The 14,023-nt window shown below is 45.4% G+C and overlaps 1 protein-coding gene across 1 annotated transcript in view; it reads right to left on the reverse strand.

Moving 5' to 3' along the window:
• The window catches only part of ETS1 (ETS proto-oncogene 1, transcription factor), a 106,296-nt gene extending 103,356 nt beyond the window's left edge, over positions 1-2,940 (reverse strand). The window contains exon 1 of the mRNA XM_079954561.1: positions 2,805-2,940. The gene's annotated coding sequence lies outside the window, so the exon portion shown is untranslated. The remainder of the gene's footprint in view (positions 1-2,804) is intronic.
• Positions 2,941-14,023: the final 11,083 nt, after the last annotated feature.

Genomic DNA, 14,023 nt, shown 5'->3' on the forward strand with positions numbered 1-14,023 from the left:
CTGATGATTCTACCCATTAATTGGAGTGGGAATGGGGAGACCGGTTAGGCTATAGGCAGAAATTAATAGGATGCCAAGGAAGGAGTGCCAGCTTCCCAAAGGGCAACCCCAGCTCAAGCTCTCCAGTTTGCCATGGAAGCACATCCCATGATGATGTCCTCCTGGTGCCCTTCCCTTCCCCAACTCCACACAGCTGGATGCCATGAGGAAGGAAACACCCCCGGTGATTGCATCATTTACTATGCAGTTGTATAACATGACTGGGGAGAGAAAAGAGAAGAGCTTTTGTGGGGTGCTGCAATTGGTGTGCTGGAAATAATTCAGATTAGCATTGTTGCTCCTGGGCTGACATTCAGCCAGTCACCATCTTTCTGCCTAACCTACATTGCAGGGTTGTTCTGGGGATAAATTGGAAGGTGAGGGGGGGGGGAGATTCCCTGCAGGAAAGGGAGCATTTTTTAAAAAAAGTAAATTGCTGTTTTCAGTGACAGCCCCTGTGACCAGCGTGGTATCTGCTTCCAGTCTTCGCCTTTGGCGAATTATATAAATTTAAAACTTATTAAATTTTAGATTAATTTTTTCCAAACGTTTTCACAACAACCATCCAATCAAACACATTGTTTCATAGGTTGCCTTCCCACCCTTACCTCAATAGTGTTTTTACTCAGACCTTTTCTCCTGCGTTATATATTCATCTACAGTGGTACCTCGGGTTAAGAACTTAATTCATTCCGGAGGTCCGTTCTTAACCTGAAACTGTTCTTAACCTGAAGCACCACTTTAGCTAATGGGGCCTCCCGCTTCCGCCACACCGCCGGAGGACGATTTCTGTTCTCATCCTGAAGCAAAGTTCTTAACCCCAGGTACTATTTCTGGGTTAGCGGAGTCTGTAACCTGAAGCGTCTGTAACCTGAAGCGTCTGTAACCCGAGGTACCACTGTATTACAAAGTGTTTCTCTATTACAATTATTTTATCATTTTTCTTCCTCCGCTTTTATCTCAAATCCTGCCTGCAATTTCATTTGACTGTAATTGTTTTTGTTGTTGTTGTTGTTGTTTAAAGTCCACAAAAGGCCTCCATTCTTTTACCTTTGGTATTCATTTCTGAACTTCTTGAATCGAAAATAATTGTGGTCTATATAACATAATTTGCAGACCAGGCGCAATGCATATCTTCAATCAGGTCAAAGGGGCCAGCCAGGCCCAGAGTCGATGGAGAGGTTAGACCCAGTTATGGCTATGATCCTCATCAGTTTCCTACCTTTAATTACCCGCACAAGTCATCTGTCTGCAGACACCTATAAGATGAAAGTGGCAGGCCTTCAGAGGCATTGCTCCTTAAGAGCCATTAAGCAAAGGGAGAGGGATTCCTGCATGATATTCAAAGCCTCCATGGAATTGCTGCCTTTGACAGTATAGCCCAATGCTTTTAAAAGCGTGGTAGAATTGCACATTATGTCTCAATTAGGAACTTGTGGTGGGGAAGGTAAGAACTATTTGCCTAGGCGTAATTTTCTCTCTCTCTCTTTGGACGAATCACATCATCTCATGCTTCCATGTTGCAGGACGAAGCTGTTCTTGTTATTAACTCTCCAGTGGGTAATTTAAAAACAAAGGACAGCTTGATTCTTCAAGCAGTCATGCTGAAATATACGTTGCTCGCTCTCAGGTTAGCCCACCCCACAGGGTTGCTGGGAAGGTAAAATGGGGAGGGGGAAGAACCACGTGCACTACAGGAGCTCATTGGAGGAAAGGCAGACTATAAGTGCAATAAATACAGTACATACGTAAACTGGGAATTTAGCCTCAAAGTGTTTGGGGACTAGTTGCGTACAATGCACCAGGTTAGAAAACAAAATGGAAAACATAGGCTGAAGCTAAAAATTCCCACAATGCTTCTCAGAAATACTGGTCATGCTGGGAGACCGTTCTTCGTAATGCGCTATTATCTTCCTGCAGAAATGATGTACTGGCCCATTTCTGACACAGGCAACTGAGGCTGACAGCTTTGCTCTTCTTCATTCAAGTTCCATTTTCCTGCTACTACTACTACTAAGGAGTGGAAATGGGAAGTAGTGGGGGGGGCGTGGAGAGAATGAGGATGCTTCAAAACAGACACCAAATATATCTGCATAAGAATTCTAAAGCATGCCATCCAGTGTTGATGGTTGATAAGATTAATGTTAATATTGCATAATGCAGCAATTAAGGATAAGAATAAAAACATCAGGGCTGGAAGGACAGGAAGTCAAAACGAAAAAATATAAGTGCATGTGAAGTAAATTTGTTAAAACCTAATAAATCTAATAAAAAATAATATTAAAAAGGTAATAAATAGGGTTGTATCGAAAGTTCTTCCCGGGAGAGACTCACTGAAACTAATTCATCATATCCATTAACTTCAACGGGTCTACTCCGAGTAGCGGTAACACTGGACACAAACCATAGCAACTAGCACCCCAACTCTGGACACCCTGCGGCATATCCACCTTCCGAGCAATGTCAAAGCTTGAAAAATTAGATCCAGAAACAAACTTCTTCCCTCCCTGCTTTATTCGTCACCTGTACAAAGCACCTCTCCACTGCGGGAGTTGGAATGGGTGCCTGACTCCAGATTGCAACGTTCCCTCCCTTCTCTGCAACCCCTTCCCCACGGAGTGCTGGAAGAAAAAGCGAGTCATAGGTCAGAAAGCATCTTGGGCTATCAGTGCTCCCAACCTCCAAACGGGGGAGGGGGGAAGAGCAAGAAATAGGAAGAAATTACCAAGAAGTAAAGTTTTATACTGGCTCCCTTTTCAACTTGCCTGGGCAGAGAGGAGAGAAAAATGCTGCGCGCGGCTGGAGGAGGTTTTCTTGCTTTCCACGCCTGGCTCAGGACTCTGATCCAACTACCTGGCAGAGTCCTCTTGGCTGGGGCTAAAGAGGATGGAGCTACCACAATGCTCCTAGCAGAGGCGCCTCTTCAAATGGAAAGAGGGGTGTGGCCAGGGGCGCAGCAGGCAAAGGGGCTGCTGGATAAAGCCATCTTTCTCTCCCCCGCCCTCGCCCGCGCACCGCCAGCAGCAGCGCAGCAAGGGAAACCTGGCGCGGTGCCACCGACAAATGCAATTATGCAAGCCAGGAGCCCATCCAAATGAATCTGTCTTTCCGATAGAAGTCATATTGGGCGGCGGGGGGTGGGGGCAGAACAAAATAGCTCATTCGCCTGCCCCTTTCCCCTTGCCCAGGTGGACAGAGTCATGGAAACACAGAACTGTCGAGTTGGAAAGGATCCCGGGGTCATCTATTCCAACCCCCTGCAATGCATGGCCCCTCCTCCATTATGAGCTTTGGCAACTCTATGGGCCCTTAGCTGCTTTGCTGAACGGTTTTGGGGGTTGTTGTTGTTTTTTTACGGGCTTCTGTGTCTTCAACTCTCAAGTCCCAAGGGTGTTATTTACAGAGATCTGTCGTTTCTCAGTCACAATGAGGATTTGGATATGGTTTGGTCCAGCCAGCCAGGCCAGATTGGGTCTGATCTAGATTTACAAACTGAAGCCACAAATTGGCTTGGGGGGTCCATGCACAGACATCTTGAACGGTTTGGTATCATTCATAATCCTGGCTACCTCAGGAAATACCCGGACTCAAGATTATTTGGGAATAAAGGGAGACCTCCCCAGTGGAGTAGCGTGGGGGGTGCAGGGGGGGCCGGCCGCACCGGGCGCAACATCTGGGGGTTAGGGTTAGGGGGCGCAAATCCACGGGTTAGGGGGCGCAAATCCACGGGTTAGGGGGTGCAAATTACTTGCCTTGCCCCGGGTGCTGACAACCCACGCTACGCCACTGGACCTCCCTGCTGCTCACTTCCGTTCATTGTGAGAAGCGTTCATTCATGTCCCCCAGCCTTCAGCTTCCTGTTCCTTAACTGGTTACCCATTTATAAAATGACTTGTCCTCTTGTGCCTGCTCCTACTACTAAGTTTTATCAAGGTACTTAGATGCGCTTTAAAAACAAAAGCAATCAATCCAGGTTACCAGATCACTTTTGGCTATGAGCCTGTTGACACCCACAAAGAACTCGAAAAGTTTGATGGGGGGGAGGATTTCCCTTCACAGATGCCATGCTAATTTTGCCTCAGTAAGTCTTCATTTTTGTTGCCTCTTAGTTTTATTTTATTTTATCCATAAAATTTATACATTGAGGGTTTTTTTAAAAAATAAAACCCCCATCAAAGTGGTTTACAAAAAGATCAAACAAAAAGAAACGTATTCGCAAAATACATGGATCAGACCATAAAGAAAAATATACACACTACAAAACCACTGACTTTCTGGATAAGGGCCCCACAGCTGCTTTTTCTTCACAATGGAATCATAGATTCATGGAGTTGGAAGGGTCCAAAATGGTTATCTAGTCCAACCCCCCTGCAATGCAGAAATCACAGATAAATAAATTGTGACTTTAAGCACCCCTTTTTTGAATAGCATGCTCCCCACCCCAATTTCAAGCTAAGTGACAGACTAGTGAGATTGGTGAAACATGATTATTTGTATGTTAATCAACTCAGACCTGCAAGCATCACATGCCATCCTGAGGCAGGTGCCAGGGACTAGAACATGGGTAGGCAAACTAAGGTCCAGGGGCTGGATCTGGCCTTCTCAATCGCCTTCTCAATTCGGCCTGTGTTTTTACATGAGTAGAATGTGTCCTTTTATTTAAAATGCATCTCTGGTTTATTTGTAGGGCATAGGAATTCGTTCATATATTTTTTCAAAATATAGTCTGGCCCCCCACAAGGTCTGAGGGACAGTGGACCAGCCCCTTGCTGAAAAAGTTTGCTGACCCCTGAACTGGAATCCTAGCAGGCCCTCCTTTAACAGCGCTCTGAGCTGGTAAGTGCTGGGCATCTGCGTCCCTCAGTATCCCCAAAGTGTGTCATTGCAGGAAAGTAGAGTGTCAGCCCCCAACTTGTGCCCTGCGGAGGTCTGGGAGCCAATCATTTTTGAAATATACTCGGAGTCGCAAAGTGATTTCATGCTCTTTATTCAGCTCATAGTGGTGAGGAGGAATGAATGAAAGTCCCCTCAAAGTATCTGCTTTATATACATTATTTACACAATGGGCTGCACATGACTGGCTAATTCTGGAATTCTACTGTAAGCCAATCAGGTTGTGGATTCACTTATATCTGGAGCATGATTGGGTGGTTCCTGCCAACCAATCATACTGCTGCATTGCTCTAGGACCAATCAGACTGCTGCAATTTGGATCCTATTGTTCTAGGACCAATCAGACTGCTGCAGTTTGGATCCTATTCAACTCAGTACATAACAATTTTAATTCCCCATTACATTCTAGAATGGTGCTATTCTTGGGGCATTGCATTGTGGGAAACGTCAATGGCTTCTTCACTGGTACACTTGCATTCTGCCACTGCCACCACTGGGTGGGTGGGGAGGCAGCACTGATGGCCCTGACGGTAACGGGCTCTGGTACCTGGGATGGATGTCTGTGGGTCAAGTGCCCTTTCAAAGGCAGCAACCTCCATGGTTGATGCAAAAAGGTTTGCAGGATCCAGCCTGACAACTCTCCCCTCAAACCCACAGCCAGTGCTGTGTCAACCTGAGCCTGCCTCGGAAGAAGGGCAGGACTAAAATGTGAATGCTTGTTTTAGTTTTGAGGGCTACAGCAATTAAGCTCCAGAATTTTGTATCAAAAACTCACCCCTTTCCTTTGAGATTTCCACATTTACCCATATATGGTGAAATACCAGTATGTCCACGTTAGGTGGTGGTGCATACACCTTCTAAGCTAACCCTGCGGATATAAAGAGCTCATCGTTCCTTGCAGCTATTTTAACTCAGGAAATTATTCAAAGGGTTCTATATTCTGCCTGGCCTTTGATGCAAAGGATATTTCAGATCTGAACACCATAAGAATGGAACTTATCCAATGCTGGATATATAATCTGGACATTCCTTTTCCATTTCAGGGAGATAACCCTGCCAGCAACTAGGATCAAAATGCCTTTGAGGTGTCCTGCCGCAGCTTCTGTGAGATGGACGCCTTTAGGACTGAGCAACCTTTTTGGCAGGATTTTTTTTTTTTTGGGGGGGGGGGAATTACAGCCCAAATCCTACACCCAGCTTACTCCAGAGTCAATCATCATTAAACGAACAGGGCTCCTGGAGAAATGTGTGTGGGATCATGAGTGGCATTGTTCAAATTACGAGGGTTGTACGGGAAGTAATGAGCCGCGTTTAATGAGTCTGCAGAGAATTCAGATTCATTACTTTCAGTAAGTCCTTTGTATTAAGTACTGCATTTTGTTTTGTTTTTTAAAAATGTGTATTTATATGCCGATGCACTACAGCTGTTACTCATGCAAATCACTCTATTAACATTAAAGGGAGAGTTAAATGAACTGTGAAGGAAGGGGGTCTTTTGTGTGTGATTGGCTGTGGTTAAGCCCAGAACACAGCCAATGGGGTGGTGCATGAGGCTTTGACTCTACCCACTGCAAGTGTGTGTGTGTGTTATCATTTGCCCAATAATAAATGTTGGAAATGTAAAGAGACTGAAGGTACCTTTTTCCACCTTTGGTGGACCTGCCCAAAGATTAAGGCCTTCTGGGAAATGATTTATAATGAAATTAAGAAAGTGCTTAAGTGCACCTTTAACAAAAAACCAGAGGCATTTCTCTTGGGTATGGTTGGCCAGCTGGTGTCGAAGAAGGATAAGAATTTCTTTTTGTATGCTACTACGGCAGCAAGGATTCTTCTAGCAAAGTATTGGAAGACACAAGAGCTACCCACGCTGGAGGAATGGCAGGCGAAAGTGATTGACTTTATGGGATTGGCAGAAATGACCGGCAGAATCCGCGACCAAGAGAAAGAGATGGTGGAAGAAGATTGGAAGAAATTTAAGATGTATCTTAAGAACTATTATAAAATTGAGGAGTGCTAAAATGCTGAGGGAAAAGAAGACGTAGAATTGCAGCCGAAAATTGTGTTTAATTTTAGGGTGGAATTGAAAAAGAGAATCAATTTTCATTTAAATTGGTTAAGAAGGGTTGCTGAATAATGGTTCAAAATCAAGGATGCAAAAAGGGAAAGGTATGGGGAAGTCCGGGAAAAGAGGGTTACGGAAACAAGGTTAAGAAAAAATGATGATTTTTTTTTTGTATTTGTTTTTTATGTTGCTTTTGTTTATGTTAAAAATTTGGAAATTAATAAAAATTTTATTAAAAAAAAAAAGCAAGTGTGTGTGTGTGTGCGCGCGCATGCGTGCGTGCGCGCACACACACACACACACACACACACACACACACACAACTGTTAGCCATAAGGGACCTTGGCCCTTGAAATGAAAAAGGATCTGAGCATCTCTGAGCTAGGGACTCTGGATATTTAACCAGGATCAGGAGGAGTGTCAGGCTACATGAGACGGCTCCTTTTGTGGGGGTAATCTGGCCAAGGAGGATCTGGAAATGTGTTACACAAATGCTGATTACTACTATTGCTCTTGAGAGTCCCATGGAGTGCAAGAAGATCAAACTGATCCATTCTTAAGGAAATCAGCCCTGAGTGTTCACTGGAAGGACAGATTCTGAAGCTGAGGCTCCAATACTTTGGCCACCTCATGAGAAGAGAAGACTCCCTGGAAAAGACCCTGATGTGGGGAAAGATGGAGGGCACAAGGAGAAGGGGACGACAGAGGATGAGATGGTTGGACAGTGTTCTCGAAGCTACAAACATGAGTCTGACCAAACTGCGGGAGGCAGTGGAAGACAGGAGTGCCTGGCATGCTCTGGTCCATGGGGTCACGAAGAGTCGGACACGACTAAACGGCTAAACGACAACAACTATTGCTATTAGTATTGCTGTTATTAGAGGAAGTCTGTTGGGGGGTAGGGGTATCCTTTGTCCCATAGAAACTTTTCCACACACACATAGCCTGAAAGGACTCAAGGCTCCTACAAGGCTCCACACTGGAGTCCTGAATTTTTAGAAATAAATTGATTTGCTTGGTGCGGATTAATGCTAAGGTTGCAGGTTCGATCCCCACATGGGACAGCTGCATTTTCCTGCATTGCAGGGGGTTGGACTAGATGATCCTTAGGGTCCCTACCAACTCAACAGTTCTGTGATTCTCTTATTTATATCCCACTTTTTCCCCTGACAGGGACTCGAGGCAGTTTACAGTTAAAACAGAACCAGCCAAAAACATGGCTGGATGTGGGGTGAGGGAGGCAGAAGCAATCATTTTAAAAAACAACAATTAAATATTAACAGAATTAAAAGATATAAAGATAAATTAAGCTATCTATTTGATCAGGTCCTCTGGGATAGCTCAGTCGGTAGAGCGTGAGACTCTTAATCTCACGGACATGGGTTCGAGTGCTACATTGGCCAAATATCCCGGCACTGCAGGGGGTTGGAGTGGTGACCCTCTCTGATTCTTTGAAAACATACAGCTTATTACAATGAAAACATTGACTCCTATTAACGAGGGGGAGACATTGCAACTCCCCGCCCCCAAAGCTTCCTCTTGGTTAAACGCAAACCCACCTATAGGGGTGGGGAGGTCAGAGAGATGGTTAGGCAACAATTAACAGTTGTGCATTGTTTCCCCAAACCTAGTGGAACTTCAAAGTTCACCAGAGATTTGAATCCTGCTGCGACAGAAAGGCTCAAGGAAGGAAGATTGTTCTTCCTGTTGAAGCCAGCCCTCAGCTCCGTTTCATGGTTGGGCTGTCCCTGCAATGAATCAAAGAGGTCAGTGCCAGGGGAAACGTCAGTACACCAGGTTCCTCTGTGCTCATATCTGGACTTTAATGGCTCCTCCTCCCTATCCTGTGTTGGCATGTGACATGTGGTACAGATGTTCATCCTCTGTGCTGCCTGGCTCCACATCTGGGTGACAGGTGTTTCTGCATCCCTGTTTGCCAGCAGATCCAAGGAAGTTGATGGCAGCGAAGCCTCCCTTTCTTCCTCCTCCTGCCCTGAGATATCAAAGAGCGGGGCGTTTGCTTTTTTATTTATTAAATTTCTATCCCACTCTTCCTCCTAAAGGAGCCCAGAGCGGCAATCATTAAAACAAGTTAAAACAAGGCTGTTTAAAATAAAACAAAAACCACATTTAAGAGCAATTTCAAAACCCAACTAAACAAACACACATTTCAGACGCATTTAAAAGCCATTTGGAACATCTGTTTTTAATTTTTTTTTCTAATAACTCATGATGATGATTTCCCTGGAAGGTGTGCTATTGTCCACACACACACACACACACACACACACACACACACCCCAGGTCTGAGTCTTACCCATACCAGGTCCAAAGGAGTCACATGCTAAGAAACGTGGGAGATTTCAAGGGGTCAAAAAAAAAAAAATATGGATGTACTGTGCTATATTAGAAGCAAAAACACACACCTTGTTTTGTTGAATTGGAAGAGCCACAAAAAGATTCCATTGAGCACATGGATTGATAATATGGACAGATTAGCTATATACGAACGAATTGCATGTCGATGCAAATTAAGAATGGATAAATATGAAGAAATCTGAAATGAATATTTAAGTGATAAATGGAATGAATATTTAAGTGGGGGGAAGTGCGGGGAGGAGAGAGAGGTGGGAAAATATTGTTTAAAAGGTGCAGTCATAGGCATATCAGTGTATGTAAATCTGAATTGTCAAATTGTGTTATTATTGTTATTATGGTTTTTGTTGTAGTGTCTTTGCGGTTGTTGTTTGTATTGAAAAAATGATTAAATAAATTTTTAAAAAAGAAAAAGAAGATGAGTCCATTTGGATCAGCCCAAAGATCCACACAGTCTTTCCTCCAAAAGTGACCAACTGAACACTTCTGGGAAGCAGAGTGCAAAGGCAACAGCTTTCCCTCCACTGTTGTCTTTCCTGCCAGATGCTTTAGACTACAACTCCCAAGCAACTCAACAGGACCAATGGTCAGTGATAATGGGAATTGTAGTCCAAAGCTTCTGTGAGGAACCAGGTTGGGGAAGGGGGCAGTAGCCCGAAAGCTCACTCCCTTCTTCAAGGGGCCATAGGAACCTAAGAAAAGTCTGTTGGATCAGGCCCATCTACTCCAACATCCTGTTCTCACAGCAGCCAAACTGTGGGAAACCCACAAGCAGGATCTGATCAGAAGAGCCCTCTCCCACCCTGCTGTTCCCAACAACTGGTATTCAGAAGCCTTCAGCTGTGCAGGGCAGAGCATAGCCATCCTGGCTGGTAGCCATCAGTAGCCTTCCCCTCCCTGAATTTGTCTAGCCCTCTTTTAAAGCCATCAAAGTTGGCAGCCATCACTCACTCCTGTGGCAGTGAGTTCCATAGTTTAACTATGCGCTGCATGACAGAGGACTCTTTATCTGTCCTGAATCTTCCAACGGGATCCTTAGGCTGCCAATTTGGCATGATCCAAACACGGGGGGGGGGGGGGGGAGCACCAGCAGGCTCAAGGGAATGCCAAGGTTTGCAGAAGCAGAAAAACTATTTGGGGGGTGTCTGGGCAGGGGAGTGCCCCCCCGCAAAAAACAAACCCGTTGAGGACTGGGTGTGCCGAGTGGACATGGAAGGCTATCTCCGTCTGTTTTAGTGGGGTGGGGAGAATGGAAAACTGGGAGGAGGGGAAAGGAATGGAATATATTGAAAGGGGCCATGGCTGGCAATTGGCCGGCACCCAGAACAGAAGGACTCCATTACAGCAACATTTCATTGCAGATCCCATTTGTACTGCTTGAGCAGAAGGTTCAAAGAGCCCAATAAGCTTACCATCTTCTGTAAATGTGTCTCATAATCCCACTTAAAATGGTCTAGGTCACATATTTTGGCAGCAGACTATCCATTGATTGTCTATGCTGTGTGAAGAAGTGGGGGTTTTTTTGTTCTGTAATAAAGCAATCTGTATTGAGCTCCGAAGTTTTGTCAGAGATGCAAAAGAGCCGTTCAGTTTGCTGGAGTGCCCTGGCCAGGGAGAGACTGGCTAGCCTACCATGTGGAATGAAGTAAATTGAATAATTAAAGACTCCTGTGACCCCTGAGGCACCATACACAAAGGAGGAGGCAGCTCGCTGCATCTCTGCAAGAGTCCCTGTTCTGGGCTTGCCTCTAGCTTTTGCTCTGGACAGACAGCTGCATCAGCTGTCTGACTGGGGCTCCCCCAGACAGTTGCTATTTGGGAGCACAATTTGATCACATACTGGCAAATGCCGATTGCACAGCTGAAACGGGTTTGGTGTTCTGGTGCAACAGAGCCAGACTTTTCGCAATAAGGAAAGTGCCGGGAAAATCTATCAGAATGTGTAGCGTAATCATGCAATGTCTTATAAAACCTGCACACACAAATCAGAACAAATGCCGATTCCCCACAGGCTTTGAGTGTGGGAGGGGGGAACCAGGACGATAGCTCAATGAAGCACCCACCGCCATTCATTCCCTCTGCCAAATCACCTTCCTGCAGAAGGCCAATCACTTTCTTCAAAACCTGTCTGCAACCTTGCACTCTTCCTACATCTACCACTCAGGTCTGTTGTGATGCTAAGATGAGGAAACCCAAATCCACATATCATTGGAAGATGCCATCTAAAGAGCGGCAATCCAGTTTGAAGCCGTGGGTGGAATGGGGAGTTTTCTGGGAAGCCAGTCTCTTGCCGGGCCCGCCAACAAGCTGATGATAAGGGAGGTGGCTTAATTATGGCTTGCATTATTAATCTGAAGAACTGAGCCTTGAGTGGGAAATGGAGACATGGGGGATGAAGTGTGGGGAACTGACGGCGGCCGGTACTCATCACAACTGGGGGAATGTGCGCAAATACAGCCATCAAGGCCCTGCTCAGGGAAGGCCTGCATTAAAGCCAGGCGGGCATTGATCACACCACCTCCCTGGAAATGGTTTCTCCCTGTGGCCACTTAGGCTTCATCTGTGTGCACCAGAACACCATGCATTATTCAGCAAAGGACACTCTATGCTATGTGCGCACACAGACACAGAGGATCTGTTGAAAATTGCCTCCACGTGGTGCTAAACGCTGTGAGAGAAAACGAGATGGTGGAACACATAGACAACCCCCCAGTCGCCTCTCCTTTCTGTGGGTTTCATTACAAGGAAATTCATCGGATCAGGGAAACGCCAGAAGCGCTTTTGGTTCGCTCCTTGTGTGGGTGGGCAGAGCATCCCTCTCACAGGAGAGACCTTCAGTGGACTTAGGCCAGATTCACACCACACTTTTAAAGTGGTATGATACCACGTTGACGGCCATGGTTTCCCCTAAGAATCCTGGGAGCTGTAGTTTGTTAACGGTGCCGAGAGTGGCTAAAATGTGGGAATGTTGTAGATACTAAGAGAGGATCTATTGATTAAATTGTCTCCTTCCTAACTCACACTTGTGAGTCAGGAGCAGAGTGCATTCTCCAATATATAGCAGGAAGCTAGTTGGTAGATTTGTCTGAATCTCTTTACTTAAGCAATCCAATCTGGCTTTGTTCAGATTGGGTTCTGTTCCTGGCCAGTCCCCTTTTATCCCTCCTAAAAAGAATAAAGAAGCTTCTTTTAAAAGTAATAAGAAGTTTCCTCACATTCAGTTCACAGCTGGATCCCTGGAGGCAGGCTTTAGCTTACAGTTACAGAAAAGGGTTTCAGTTCATCCCATATGGGAATGAGCCCATGTCCTGGTGGCTGAGAGCCAGCAGACAGCAAAATACATCAGTATCAAGAGAGCAGGGCATCAAGAGGAAGAAAAAGGGAGATGGTTTCATGACTGGAGCTTTTGAGGGGTCTGCAAGGGTCACGCCCACCTACCTGGTCACACACAGGGGAGGATGCTCTGAACCAGGTGTAACATAAAGTTCAACTGGCTGGACCAACATCCCCCTGTCTGTGTCCACTCTAGGCAAGCAAGGAATGTTGTACTTGACTGCTCCAATGGATTACATCCCACATAGAAGACACCTATTTCCACTCTCTGGGCTCCAGTTCGCAGAGTGGTTTAACCATCGATCCCTCTTCACAGGAAACTCTGCAAAGTTGCATATGAGAGTTACTATCTTGGCTACATTGTTAAGATCCAGTCCCAGCAAATACAGTGGTGCCTCGGGTTAAGTACTTAATTCGTTCTGGAGGTCCATTCTTAACCTGAAACTGTTCTTAACCTGAAGCACCACTTTAGCTAATGGGGCCTCCTGCTGCCGCCGCGCCGCCGGAGCCCGATTTCTGTTCTTATCCTGAAGCAAAGTTCTTAACCCGAAGCACTATTTTTGGGTTAGTGGAGTGTGTAACCTGAAGCGTATGTAACCTGAAGCATATGTAACTTGAGGTACCACTGTACTAGGTATTTAGTAAGTATTTTCTTAATCATCCCACCAATGGTCCATTAGCTAGTAGGTTAGAACCTCTCATATTGAGCAGACAGAAATCTGTCCATTTCAATTTCTCTCATTTTACCAATCTTATATCCAGTTCTCATAACGTCCTCATTCATTTGAGAATCTCTTTTCAGCCCTCCTGACAATTCCCTACCACTTTTTAGGGTGCCTTTCTCTCAACATGCACACTTTTTTTTGTATGTGTGCATTTTTATGGACACTTTCCCCTTAGTCTCACATTTCCATGCGCATGATGTGGTTGGAAAACCGCAACGTGCAATTCAGGGAGGCTCGAGTCCCACCACAGGTTCCACAATTCAAGTTGACACACAAAGAGAGAGAAACTGGACATGTGGTGTTCTGATAAGGGATAGGGAAATGCATGCGAAAGGGTGGGGTAACAATTGTTTTGAGTGACATTATATAGCCTCCTATCAAATACACCGAAACCAGTGCTCAGCAGGCAGCAGGCATTGCAGAACCCGTGTGCAAATTTTGCACAAAGCCATCAGAATAAATCCTGCATGAACAGGTTGTCCGGCAATGGCTGGAGATGAGGAGCCTATCAAAGACAGGGTCAGGCTTGGGTGAAGGGATGGCGTGCAAAGCCACTGTGCCCGGAAATGCTTGTGTCACTGCCTTGCACTACTGG

The sequence above is a fragment of the Podarcis cretensis genome (genome assembly GCF_951804945.1).
Source record: "Podarcis cretensis genome assembly, chromosome: 15".
NCBI lineage: Eukaryota > Metazoa > Chordata > Lepidosauria > Squamata > Lacertidae > Podarcis > Podarcis cretensis.